The 14,857-nt window shown below is 43.9% G+C and overlaps 2 non-coding genes across 2 annotated transcripts; both read right to left on the minus strand.

The window, feature by feature from the left end:
• Nucleotides 1–285: 285 nt before the first annotated feature.
• LOC119937519 lies at nt 286–423 on the minus strand. The gene has a single exon (XR_005454144.1). It is a non-coding gene; the product is annotated as a small nucleolar RNA SNORA7 (small nucleolar RNA).
• Nucleotides 424–13,092: 12,669 nt separating this feature from the next.
• LOC119938475 lies at nt 13,093–13,230 on the minus strand. Its single transcript, XR_005454441.1, has one exon. It is a non-coding gene; the product is annotated as a small nucleolar RNA SNORA7 (small nucleolar RNA).
• Between the last annotated feature and the right edge of the window lie 1,627 nt (nt 13,231–14,857).

Raw genomic sequence — 14,857 nt, forward strand, 5'->3', positions numbered from 1 at the left:
TGACTTGCTCACTTTATTCTTCCCCCTTCCCAGCCCCACAGCAGTTATGTCTTTTCTTATCTTGTCTTATGCCGTCGAGTTGTTTGCCGACGCATAGCAACATCATGGACGCACCTCAACCAGAATGCCTCACCTCCATTTTCAATCTTTCTGGTAGTGTATTCACAGAGTTTTCTGGGTGAAAACATGGAAGTAGTTTACCATTGCCTCCTTCTTGGCAGTCAACTTGAGTCTTCGCCCTCGACTCTCTCCCACGCCGCTGCTGCCCAGCACAGGGGAGTTTTGACTTGTAACAGATTGCTTTCCACTCGCTAGCCACTGCCCAAGCTAGGAATGGAGTGGGTAGGCCTCTGCTTGACTCTCCCTCCTGTAGCCTAGACTGGTAGAGTACAGGAAACTCTCCAGGTGTGACCCTGAGAGGGAGCATTTATGTACATATCTGTAATTTATTTATTTATATTACTGTCTGTCTCCTCCTTCGGGTTGTAAGCTGGTTGTGGGCAGGGACTGTCTGTTTATTGTTGTATTGTTCTCTCCCAAGTGCTTAGTACAGTGCTCTGCAAACAGTAAGTGCTCAATAAATGTGATCGATTGATTGATCAACCTGCCCAACAAATGATTTGAACATGTTTTCTAACAGTGCATGAAAGAAAAACCATACACTCTCTCCTCCTCAAAATGCTATCATGGCTTGCTTTTGCTCCTATAGTACTACCCTAGTTTTTCTCCTAACTCTCTGACCAGCCCTTCTCACTTTCATTCACTGGTTCCTCTGTGTCCCATCCTCTTACTGTGGAATTCATTGAATCGCGTTTATTGAGCGCTTACTGTGTGCAAAGCACTGTACTAAGCGCTTGGGAAGTACAAGTCGGCAACATGTAGAGACGGTCCCTACCCAACAATGGGCTCACAGTCTAGAAGGGGGAGACAGACAACATGGCTCAATGGAAAGAGCACGGGCTTTGGAGTCAGAGGTCATAGGTTCAAATCCCGGCTCCGCCAGTTGTCAGCTGTATGACTTTGGGCAAGTCACTTAACTTCTCTGTGCCTCAGTTCCCTCATCTGTAAAATGGGGATTAAGACTGTGAGCCCCCTGTGGGACAACCTTATCACCTTGTAACCTCCCCAGCGCTTAGAACAGTGCTTTGCACACAGTAAGCGCTTAATAAAATACCATTAAAAAACAAAACAAAACAAAACATGTAGACAGGTGTCAAAATCGTCAGAACAAATAGAATTAAAGCTATAAGCACATCATTAACAAAATAAATAGAATAGTAAATACATACAAGTAAAATAAGTAGAGTAATGAATCTGTACAAATATATACAAGTTCTGTGGGGAGGGGAAGGAGGTGGGGGGGTAGGGAGGAGGAGATTAAAAAAGGGGGCTCAGTCTGGGAAGACCTCTTGGAGGAGGTGAGCTCTGAGTAGGGCTTTCTGTTCTAGGTCCTCTACAATTCAATCAACCAAGTAAGGGAATTAATTGAGCACTTACTGTTTGTACAGCACTGCAATAAGAGCTTGGGAGCTCATCTGCTAATATGGCTTCACCTGTGACTCCCAAATCTCTCTATCTAACCTGCAATTCTGCAACTTCTCTAGCTGCCAAGGTATCTCCACTTGGGTGAACTGTCAGCACCTCAGGTTCAACATGTTTTAAAAACAACTCTTGATCTTTCCCCCTAATACCACTCTCCCCCCTAACTTTCCCATCTAAGTTGCCAACACCACCATCTTCCAATCTCACAAAGCCACATGCTAGGTATCATCTTTGACTGTTCACTATCATTCAATTTTCACAATCAGTCAACTGCAAAATCTGGACTGTGTTTTTCCTCCTTCTCTCCTGGATCTGTCCCTCCTTCTCCACCCAAACTCCTGCCACACTGGCACCAGCTGATCTTGTCACAGCTAAACTAATGAATTTACTTCCTCCCTGTCTCTCAGCTTCAGCCTCTCCCCTCTCCAATCCATAATAATAATAATAATGGTATTTGTTAAGTGTTTACTAGAGAAGCAGCATGGCTCAGTGGAAAGAGCCCGGGCTTGGAAGTCAGAGGTCATGGGTTCAAATCCCAACTCCACCAATTGTCAGCTGTGTGACTTTGGGCGAGCCACTCAACTTCTCTGTGCCTCAGTTCCCTCATCTGTAAAATGGAGATGAAGCCTGTGAGCCCCACGTGGGACAACCTGATCACCTTGTATCCTCCCCAGCGCTTAGAACAGTGCTTGGTACATAGTAAATGCTTAACAAATATCATTATTATTATTATCTAAGTACTGGGGTAGATATAAGGTAATCAGGTTGTCCCACATGGGGCTTACAGTCTTAATCCCTATTTTACAGATAATGAAACTGAGGCACAGAGAAGTTAAGTGACTTGACCAATGTCACACAGCTGATAAGTGACGGAGCTGGGATTAGAAGCCATGACCTCTGACTCCCAAGGCCGGGCTCTTTCCACTAAGCCAGACACCACCTCTGCAGGGCCCATCTTTCAGAATGACTGCTCAGGCCCCTCAAAATTATCTCTGGCTTCTTCTGTCTCTTTGCATCAAAAAAAAAATCTCCTCACAAACACCTTTACGGCACAGTGAGCAAGCTGGCCCTAGTCAAGCGCTTAGTACAGTGCCAAACACTTAGAATAGTGCTCTGCACACAGTAAGTGCTCAAAACACAAGATTGAATGAATGAGTGGAGTGTGTAGGCTGGGCTGTCACAGGAAATCAGGTGAGGTAGAAGGGGGCAAGGTGATTGAGAGTTTTGAAGCCATTTGTAAGGAGTTTCTGTTTGATGAGGAGGTGAACCACTCAAAGGGACTGCATTTTTTCAAAAACATGACCTGGGCAGTAGTATGAAGTTTGGCCTGGAGTGGGATAGAGAGGAGATGGGAAGGTCATGGAGGAAGCAGATGTAGTAATTAAGATGGGATAATAATAGTGATAATAATGATAATATTTGCTTATTGCCTACTATATATCAAGCACTGTACTAATTCCTGGAGCAGACAAGATAATCAGGTCCCACATGGGGCTAATTGTCCAAGTTAAGATGGAAAACAGGTACTGAATGACCATTTTGCAGATGAGGGAACTGAGGCACAGAGAAGTGAAGTGACTTACCCAAGGTCACACAGCAGACACATGGTGAAGACAAAATTAGAACCCAGATCCTGCGGCTCTCGGGCCCGTGCTTATTCACTAGCCCATGCTGCTTCTCCCAAGTGCTTGGGTCAGTTTAGTAGTAGTTTGGATGGAGAAGAAAGGACAGATTTTTGCAATGTTGTGAAGGTAGAATTGACCTGATTTGGTGACACATTGAATATGAGGGTTGAATGAGAGGGATGAAAAGACGATAATATCAAGGTTACAGGCTTGTGAAATAGGGAAGATGGTGGTATTCTCTACCATGGTCCGAAGGTTATGGTTTGAGAGGGGGCATATTAACTTTAGATTTTATGCCTTTTATAGCATCGTGGTCTAGTGGGAAGAACATGGGCCCAGGAGTCAGAGGACCTGAGTTCTAATCCCGGCTCTTCCCAGTGCTTTCTGTGAGGCCTGGGGCAAGTCACTTAACTCTTCTGTGCCTCAATTCTCCTGTTCTCAAGCAATCAATCCATCAGTCAATGGTATTTATTGAGTGCTTACTATGTGCAAAGCTGTGTACTAATGAGAGAAGCAGCGTGGCTTAGCGGAAAGAGCCTGGACTTGGGAGTAAGAGGTCGTGGGTTCTAATCCCGACCGCCGCTTGTCAGCTTTGTGACTTTGGGCATGTCGCTTCACTTCTCTTTGCCTCAGTTACCTCATCTGTAAAATGGGGATTAAGACTGTGAGCCCCATGCGGGACAACCTGATTACCGTGTATTCCCCACCCCCGCCCCACCACGCCCAGAGCTTAGAGCAGTGCTTGGCATCTAGTAAGCGTTTAACAAATACCATTATTATTATTATTGACTTATATGGACTTCTGGAAAATGTTCTCTGCCATGTCATTATGTTATCAATCAGTAGAACAGTGTTTGGCACATAGTAAGTGCTTAACAAATACTAACATTATTATTATTATTACTAATCGCTTGGGGAAGTACAATATATTAGAAATAGCAGACACATTCCCTGCCCATAAGGAGCTTGCAGTCTAGATCAAAGACAGACATTAATATGAACAAATAAGTAATTTATAATATATAATTTAAAGATAATGTTCATAAGCGCTGTGGAGTTGGGGATGGGGTGAATAGCAAATGTCCAAAGATTATAGATCCAACCACATAGATGATGTAGAAGGGAGAATGAGCCTGGGAAAAGCGGGCTTAATCAGGGAAGGTCTCTTGGAGGAGAGGAGACCTTAATAATGCTTTGAAGGTGCTCCTCCCTCCTACTTAGACTGTGAGCCCCATGAGGAGCAGGGTCTGTCTAACCTAATTTACTTGTATCTATGCCAACATTTAGAACTTTGTTTGACACATGATCATTGCTTAACAACTACCATAAAAAAAGAAAAAAAAACATTTTTTTCCATTAAGAACTGCCTCTTGAGGACACTAATAATGATGATTTTGGTATTCGTTAAGTGCTTACTATGTGCTATATATCCATCTCCATATCAAACAAAAACTCCTCACCATTGGCTTCACTCCACCACCTTTCCCCCTTGATGTTTGTCTCCCCCCACCCTGCAGACTGTGAGTTCATTGTGGGCAGGGAATGCCACTGTTTATTGTTGTATTATACTTTCCCAAGTGCTTAGTACAGTGCTCTGCACACAGTAAGAGCTTAATGAATATGAATGAATGAATAAATGAAGTGCCATCCACTGTACTAAGTGCTGGAGTAGATACAAGATAATCAGTTTAGGTACAGTTCCTATAAAGGTGAAGGAATTGAAAGGTGAAACTTACAACTTAAAATGGCAAACTTGGCTTCCTAGAGCTCACTAAAGTCCTAAACACACTATTGTCTTCTATAAACAGAACTTATTAAATTACACTGAAGCATTTTCTTTCGAATGGGCATTCAAAGTGTGTCAAGACAGTTTTAGCTGGTTCCTGCTGCTCAAGAAAAATGATAGACGATCATTTAACATGTGGGTTATGGTCCTAAATGATTCTTTTTCTGAATACATGAGCACCAAAATCGCATTACTCTATTTGAATTATGGCACACCAACTTATAAAAGAACATATTAGAGTTATTTTTGTCCTCACTGCTGAATTTACCGTGTTGTTCTGAAACCAGTTTGACACTTAAACTGCCATCCTGAAAGTTTTGCTTCTGGGAGTAAAATGCATTTTGCAAAGCAAACGGGGCTCACACTTTCACACTCCTTCACTCTGCCTCCCACTCTCTTCCTGACTCACTCTCACCAGCCCACTTGTATTCTCACCCACACAAAAACCTTTGTCTCGCTCTCTCTTCTTCCTCTCAAATTTAATGTCAGCAGTTGCCTCGGCCAGTTGGCAAATCCCCCAGGATGGAGAAGGATGCGCTGGGTGAAAAATAACAGTTCTACAGCTGGTTTTGAACTCTGTGGAAGGACTAGTTGGAAATGGCATTATTGAGCATTTACTATGTGCTGTATCAAGTGCTGGGGGAGATATAACACACAGTTCAGACTCAATCCCAGTTCCAAGTAACATGATTCTAAAACAAGCAGAGAGTTGCACAAATTGAAAAAAAAAAGAAAAATCATTGAATAAGGTGTCAAATGCAATAGAGGCTACAGCTGCAAGTCAAAAATGCTATTTATATGAGCCCAGTGAGGTAATTGGTCTTTTCCGAACTATTTTGGACAGACTGCATTAACTATACCTCATCTCTGTCTCCAAATAACAACTAAAGAAGGACTATTTTTTTCCATTGTTTCTGGAAACAAATGTGGTTTGATCTACACCACAGGCCCTTTACCGCCAGCTCAATCTCTTCGTCTTTAACTTGTGGGTTAGATGGCTATCTGCATGAGTAAAACGAGGTAAAAACCTCATTTACTCCTTAGTCCTTATGATTTCAATCATTCAGCTAAAGGGAAATTCAATTCTTCAGCAAAGGCAGTAAAGAGACATCGAGTGTCTAGGTAATAATAAAAATGGCATTTATTAAGTGCTTACTATGTGCAAAGCACTATTCAAGTGCTGGGGAGGTTTCAAGGTGATCAGGTTGTCCCACAGAGGGCTCACATTCTTCATCCTCATTTTACAGATGAGGTAACTGAGGCACAGAGAAGTTAAGTGACTTGCCCAAAGTCACACAGCTGACAATTGGCAGAGTCGGAATCTGAACTCATGACCTCCGACTCCAAAGCCCGGGCTCTTTCCACTGAGCCACGGTGCTTCTCTACTTCCAAAGAGAGATGAACACTTGGTAAACTGGTGTGGGAAATAGCAGTGCATGAAACTGCCCTAAAACTTTTTTTTTGTTTTCTGAGCTTAACCCTTATGTAAAGTCCTCATGAATCCACTGGAAAAAAGCTTTGATTTTTTTTTCAAGTGAGTTATAATAATAATAATGATTGTATTTGTTAAACGCTCACTATATCAATCGTATTTATTGAGAGCTTACTATGTGAAGAGCACTGTACTAAGCGCTTGGGAAGTACAAATTGGCAACATATAGAGACAGTCCCTACCCAATAGTGGGCTCACAGTCTAAAAGACTGTGCCACATATGCCAAGCACTGTTCTAAGTGCTGAGGTACATACAAAGGTAACCAGGTTGTCCCACATGGGTCTCACAGTCTTAATCCCCATTTTACATATGAGGGAACTGAGGCACAGGGAAGTGAAGTGATTTACCCAAGGTCAAACAGCAGACAAGTGACGGAACTGGGATTAGAACCCATGACCTCTGACTCCCAAGCCCGGGCTCTTTCCACTAAGCCACGCTGCTTTAACCACAGACCTAGCTGCCCCATCCTGACACAACCTGCTTATGGAAGCAATAGTCCAGCATTGCTGAGTTCAGTCACCATTCAGGTCTTGGTTAGGCAAAACAAAATGGCATAGTCATCCCCTCGCCCCCTCCTACCTCACCTCATTTCTCTCCTTCTCCAGCCCAGCCCACACCCTCCGCTCCTCTGCCGCTAACCTCCTCAATGGCCTCGTTCTCGCCTGTCCCGCCATCGACCCCCGGCCCGCATCCTCCCCCTGGCCTGGAATGTCCTCCCTCTGCCCATCCACCAAGCTAGCTCTCTTTCTCCCTTCAAAGCCCTACTGAGAGCTCACCTCCTCCAGGAGGCCTTCCCAGACTGATCTCCCCTTTTTCTCTCCTCCTCCCCATCCCCCCGCCCTACCTCCTTCCCCTCCCCACAGCTCATGTTATATTTGTACAGATTTATTACTCTATTTATTTTACTTGTACATATTTACTAGTCTATTTATTTTGCTAATAATGTGCATATAGCTTTAATTTCATTTTTTCTGACAATTTTGACACCTGTCTACACGTTGTGTTCTGTTGTCTGCCATTCATTCATTCATTCATTCATTCAATCATATTTATTGAGTGCTTACTGTGTGCACAGCACTGTACTAAGCGCTTGGGAAGTACAAGTTGGCAACATATAGAGACAGTCCCTACCCAACAGCGGGCTCACAGTCTAGAAGGGGGAGACAGACAACAAAACAAAACATATTAACAAAATGAAATGAATAGAATAAATACGTACAAATAAAATAAATAAATAAATAGAGTAATAAATACGTACAAACATATATACAGGTGATATACATATATACAGGTGGTATACCCCCTTCCCCTTCTAGCCTGTTGTGAGCCCATTGTGAGCCCATTGTTGGGTAGGGACCGACTCTATATGTTGCCGACTTGTACTTCCCAAGCACTTAGTACAGTGCTCTCCACACAGTAAGTGCTCAATAAATACGATTGAATGAATAGTCATCTCAAATATGGCCTATGATATGATTTCCCTAAATTAGATTACTCATTATTTTTGTCTCGAATAGCCTGCATTGTTATAGATCTATTCTTGAGACAAGAAGTTATGCAAGCTCAAAGTAAACAAAGAAATTCTGTAATGGACATTTTTTTACGGTATTTGTTAAGCACATACTCTGTGCCAGGCACTGTACTAAACCCAGCAGTAGATATAAGATAATTACTTTGGCTATAGCCCATGTCCCACATGATGCTCAGTCTTAATCCACATTTCACAGATGAGGTGACTGAGGCACAGGGAATTAAGTGATTTGCCCAAGGTCACATAGCAGACAAGTGGCAGAACTGAGATTAGAACCCATGTCCTCTGACTTTCAGGCCGATGCTCTTTTCACTGGGCCGTGCTGCTTCCCTGTTTGCATTACTTTCCAACTCAGCACATATTAAATACATATTCATTCAATCATGTTTCTTGAGCACTTACTGTGTGCAGAGCACTGTACTAAGGGCTTGGAAAGTGCAATTCGGCAACATATAGAGACAGTCCCTACCCAACAACGGGCTTACATCTAGAAGAAAAATTGGAGAATACAGGCAACGATCCTGCTATTCCACATCAAAATTGCAGAACTACATTAAAGCAATGTCATTATTAGGTCAGAGCAATGGTCCATCCAGCCCAGGATTGTTTATGAGAGTGGCAATTTGCCCTCCTTGATCTGTGCCCAAACGACTAGGGTTGTGCTATTTAACGTCCCTAACTTTCCCTCTAGTAGCTCTTATGGATAGTTCATTCAGGACTGTATCCAAATCCCTTTTAAATCTGATGATATTTTTGACCAGCCAAACTTTTTGGTGGTAACAAATTCCATATTTTATTTGTGAGATCCATTTTTTTTGGTAGTATAGAAATTGTCATTTCTGTACAGATAAGCAGCATGGTATTAGTGGAAAGAACATGGGCCTGTGAATCAGAAGGGCCCGAGTTCTAATCCCAACTCCACCACTTGTCTGCTGTGTGACCCTGGGCAAGCCACTTCACTTCTCTGTGCCTCAGTTTCCACATCTTTAAAATGAGGATTAAGACTCTGAGCCCCATGTGGGACAGGGATCGTGTCCAACCCGATTATCTTTTATCTACCTCAGCGCTTAGAATAGTGCTTGGCACATAGTAAGTGCATAACAAATACCACAGTTATTATTCTTATTGTTACCATTTTCATGCTTCAATACATGCCACCTCATCCTAATTCTTTGTGGAGAACTCCCTTTAGCTTTGTGTCTACCAACTCTGCTATATTGTTCTCTCCCAATCACTTAGTACAGGGCTCTGTACCAGGAAGCACTCAATAAACATGATTGATGGATTGATAATCTGTAAGATTGCCTTTGGACAGTAAGATTCTTGTGGGAAGGAAACATGTGTACCAACTTAGTTTTATTATACTCTCCCAAGCACACAGTACAGTGCTCTGCACACAGTAAGCAGTCTCTCCCTCTATTCTGTAAACTCCTAATGGGCAGGGATTGTGTCTACCTATTCTATTGCATTCTTCCAAGTGCTTAGTACAGTGCTGTACACACAATAAGCACTCAATAAATACTAAAGATTGATTTATGGATTGATAAGTTGCGAAGGGATGGGTATGGACTTCAAAAGGAGATGGGTGACTTCCTCTTGGGAGATGGCTGGGAAGGATAATAATAATAATTACGGTACTCGTTTAGCACTTACTATGTGCCAGACACTTTCCTAAGTGCTAGGGTGGATACACACAAATTTGGTTGGAAATAATCTCCGTCCCACTTGGGGCTCACAGTCTAGATCCCCATTTTACAGATGAGGTAACTGAGGCCCTGAGAAGTGAAGCATGTCCAGTAGCTCCTTATCTTCCCTCCCAAACCCTATCCTCTTCCTGACTTTCCCGTCACTGTAGATGGCACTACCATCCTTCCCATCTCAAAAGCCCGCAACCTTGGTGTCATCCTCGACTCCACTCTCTCATTCACCCCACACCTCCAATCCGTCACCAAAACCTGCAGCATTGCCAAGATCTGCCCTTTCCTCTCCATCCAAACTGCTACCTTGCTGGTTCAATCTCTCATCCTATCCCGACTGGATTACTGCATCAGCCTTCTCTCTGATCTCCCATCCTCCTGTCTCTCCCAGCTTCAGTCTATACTTCACTCTGCTGCCCAGATTATCCTTTTACAGAAACACTCTGGGCATGTCACCCCCCTCCTCAAGAATCTCCAGTAGTTGCCTGTAAACCTTTGCATGAAGCAAAAACTCCTCACTCTTGGCTTCAAAGCTCTCCATCACCTCGCCCCCTCCTACCTCACCTCCCTTCTCTCCTTCTACAGCCCAGCCCTTACACTCCACTACTCTGCTGCTAACCTCCTCACTGTGCCTCATTTTCATCTGTCCCACTGTCGACCCCCAGCCCACGTCCTTACCCTGGCCTGGAATGCTCTCCTTCCACACATCCACCAAACTAGCTCTCTTCCTCCCTTCAAAGCCCTACTGAGAGCTCATCTCCTCCAGGAGGCCTTCCCAGACTGAGCCCTCCTTTTCCTCTGCTCCTCCCTCCCTTCCCATAGCCCCCCTCCCTCCCTCTGCCCTACCCCCTTCCCCTCCCCACAGCACTTGTGTATATTTGTACATTCATTCTTTCATTCATTCATTCAATCGTACTTATTGAGCGCTTACTCTGTGCAGAGCGCTGTACTATTACACCGTAATTTTCATTTTACAAATGAGGTAACTGAGACACAGAGAAGTTAAATGACTTGTCCAAAGCCACCAGCTGATAGCTATTGTTGCCTGTCTACTTGTTTTGTTTTGTTGTCTGTCTCCCCCTTCTCAACTGTGAGCCCACTGTTGGGTGGGATTGTCTCTGTTGCCGAATTGTACTTTCCAAGAGCTTAGTACAGTGTTCTGCACACAGTAAGTGCTCAATAAATACTATTGAATGAATGAATAAGTGGCAGAGATGGGATTACAACCCATAACCTCTGACTCCCAATCAATCAATCAATCGTATTTATTGAGCACATACTGTGTGCAGAACACTGTACTAAGTACTTGGAAACTACAATTCCGTAACAGATAGAGACAATCCCTACCCAACAATGGGCTCATAGTCTAGAAGAGGGAAGACAGACAACAAAACAAAACAAGTAGACAGGCATCAATAGCATCAAAATAAATAAATAGAATTATAGACATATATATATATATATATGTAAATCTCTTCCTGACCTCCCTAGTCAATGACCCCCCCCGCCTCCCCAACCCTCACATCCATGCTTTCATGGCTTAGTGGATAGAGCATGGGCCTGGGAATCAGAGGTCATGGGTTCTCATCCCGGCTCTGCCACCTGTCTGCTGTGTGACCCTGGGCAAGTCACTTCTCATTCATTCATTCAATTGTATTTCTTGAGCGCTTACTGTGTGCAGAGCACTGTACTAAGTGCTTGGGAAGCACAAATCGGCAACATATAGAGACGGTCCCTACCCAACAATGGGCTCACAGCCTAGAAGGGGGAGACAGAGAACAAAACAAAACAAGTAGACAGGCAACAATAGCTATCAGCTGGTGGCTTTGGACAAGTCACTTAACTTCTCTGTGTCTCAGTTACCTCATTTGTAAAATGGGGATTAAGACTGTGAGCCCCATGTGGGACAACCTGATTACCTTGTATCTACCCCAGTGCTTAGAACAGTGCTTGGCACATAGTAAGTGCTTAACAAATACTATTATTATTATTATTATTATTATTATTATGTCAGATATGAAGAGGGAGGGAGATCCAGGCCGGAGGCAGGATTTGGGCGAGGTGTCAGCAGTGACAGAGATGAGATCAAGGTACAGCGAGTAGATTGGCCTTAGAGGAGTGAAGTGTGTAGTTTGGGTTGTAGTAAGGGAGTAATGAGATAAGGTAGGAGCTGGAGAGGTAATTGAGTGCTTTAAAACCTATGGTAAAGAGTTTCTGTTTGATGTGGAAATGGATGGACAATCACTGGATGTTCTTGAGGAGTTGGGCAACATGAACTGAATGGTTTTGTAAAAAAAACTGAGAAGTGATTTGGAAGTCACTGAAAGCTTCCTAGAAATTCAGCCTTGTTTGTAATCAAAGTAGCTCCTCCTGAGATATCTGAAGCAAATCTGAAACCAGATTGACAAACCCTTCATGGTTTTAGTGGAGGTGCCCATTGTTTCTAGGGAATGTGACTGCTATATTGTTATACTGTGATAATCAATCAATCAATCAATCGTATTTATTGAGCACTTACTGTGTGCAGAGCACTGTACTAAGCGCTTGGGAAGTACAAGCTGGCAACATATAGAGACAGTCCCTACCCAACAGTGGGCTCACAGTCTAGAAGGGGGAGACAGAGAACAAAACCAAACATACTAAGAAAATTAAATAAATAGAATAGATAGGTACAAGTAAAATAAATAAATAAATAAATAAATAGAGTAATAAATACGTACAAACGTATATACATATATACAGGTGCTGTGGGGAAGGGAAGGAGGTAAGATGGGGGGATGGAGCGGGGGACGAAGGGGAGAAGAAGGAAGGGGCTCAGTCTGGGAAGGCCTCCTGGAGGAGGTGAGCTCTCAGTAGGGCCTTGAAGGGAAGAAGAGAGGTAGTTTGGCGGATGGGCAGAGGGAGGGCATTCCAGGCCCAGGGGATGACGTGGGCCGGGGGTCGATGGCGGGACAGGCGAGAACGAGGCACGGTGAGGAGAGTAGCGGCAGAGGAGTGGAGAGTGCGGGCTGGGCTGGAGAAGGAGAGAAGGGAGGTAAGGTAGGAGGGGGCGAGGTGATGGACAGCCTTGAAGCCCAGGGTGAGGAGTTTCTGCCTGATGCGCAGATTGATTGGTAGCCACTGGAGATTTTTGATAATGATGGTATTTGTTAAGCACTTATGTGCCATGCCTGTACTAAGTGCTCTTGTCTTATCTTCTTTTATGCTATCGAGTTGTCTCCAACTGACAGCGACTCCATAGGTGCATCTCTCCCAAAATGCCTTATCTCCATCTGTAATCATTCTGGTAGTGTAACCACAGAGTTTTCTTGGTAAAAATACAAAAGTGGTTTACTGTTGCCTTCTTCCGCATAGTAAATTTGAGTCTCCACCCTTGACTCTCTCCCATGCTGCTGCTGCCCAGTGCAGGTGAGCTTTGACTTGTAGCAGACTGCCTTCCACTCATTAGCCACTGCCCAAGCTAGGAATGGAATGGGTATGTCTCTGAGTGACTCTCCCTCTTGTAGCCAAGACTGGTAGAGTACCAGAAACTCTCCAGATGTGAACCCAAGACGGGGTACTAAGCACTGGGCTAGATAAAAGTTAACTAGGTTGGACATAGACACTATCTTGCACAGGGCTCAGTCTTAAACCCCATTTTACAGTTGAGGGAACTGAGGCACAGAGAAGTTGAGTGACATGCCCAAGGTCATGCAGCAGACAAGTGGTGGAGCTGGAATTAGAACCCAGGTCCTTCTGACTCCCAAATCCGGGCTCTATCCACTAGACTATGCTGCTTCTCAAACATTTAGTACAGTGCTCTGCACACAGTAAGCACTCAAATTTTATTGACTGACTGACTGACTGGAATTTGAGAGCACCCCAGCCTGCTGAATTCAGCCCGCACCCTCCGCTCCTCCACCGCTAATCTCCTCACTGTACCTCGTTCTCGCCTGTCCCGCCATCGACCCCCGGCCCACGTCATCCCCCGGGCCTGGAATGCCCTCCCTCTGCCCCTCCGCCAAGCTAGCTCTCTTCCTCCCTTCAAGGCCCTGCTGAGAGCTCACCTCCTCCAGGAGGCCTTCCCAGACTGAGCCCCTTCCTTCCTCTCCCCCTCGTCCCCCTCTCCATCCCCCCATCTTACCTCCTTCCGTTCCCCACAGCACCTGTATATATGTATATATGGTTGTACATATTTATTACTCTATTTATTTATTTATTTATTTATTTATTTTACTTGTACATTTCTATCCTATTTATTTTATTTTGTTGGTATGTTTGGTTTTGTTCTCTGTCTCCCCCTTTTAGACTGTGAGCCCACTGTTGGGTAGGGACTGTCTCTATGTGTTGCCAATTTGTACTTCCCAAGCGCTTAGTACAGTGCTCTGCACATAGTAAGCGCTCAATAAATATGATTGATTGATTGATTGATTGACTGATCAAAATTGGGTGTAGAGGGAGACATCACTGATAGTTCACAGGAACTAGAGCGTATTTCTCACAGACCAAAGAGAAGAGGTTTAGCACTTGGTTTAATTATGTTGTACTGTACTTTCTCAAGTGCTTTGTACGGTGCTCGGCACATAGTAAATGCTCAATGCATATCATGGATTGGTTGATTGGTTTAGAACCAACCAAGACAAAAATAGTACTTGTTAAGTGCTTACTATGTGCCAAGTACTTTTCTAAGCACTGGGGTAGATACAAGTTAATCAGGTTGGACACAGTCCCTGTCCAACATGGGGCTCATACTCTTAATCCCCATTTTACAGATGAGGTAACTGATGTCCAGATAAATTAAGTGACTTGCCCAAGGTCAAACAGCAGACATGTGGCAGAGCTAGGATTCAAACCCAGGTCCTTCTGATACAGGCCCGTGTTCTATACACTAAACCACACTGCTTAAGCCCTGGTACAACTTGTAATTCCAAGGATAAGGGTAAGCCCAAAGCCCAAAGATGGGAAACACTATTTAAAATCTGGGTTACGAAAAATACTAGAGATTCAGAGCAGAATTCTACGGGCAGAATTCAGGAACTGAGAAGTGGCAAGACACAAGGATTTCAGAGATCTGGAAACAAAATAATAATAGTAATGATGGCATTTGTTAAGTGCTTACTATGTGCAAGTGCTTTGCACTGTTCCAAGCACTGGGGGGGATACAAGGTGATCAGGTTGTCCCACATGGGGCTCACAGTCTTAAT

This window comes from Tachyglossus aculeatus, chromosome 1 (genome assembly GCF_015852505.1).
Source record: "Tachyglossus aculeatus isolate mTacAcu1 chromosome 1, mTacAcu1.pri, whole genome shotgun sequence".
NCBI lineage: Eukaryota > Metazoa > Chordata > Mammalia > Monotremata > Tachyglossidae > Tachyglossus > Tachyglossus aculeatus.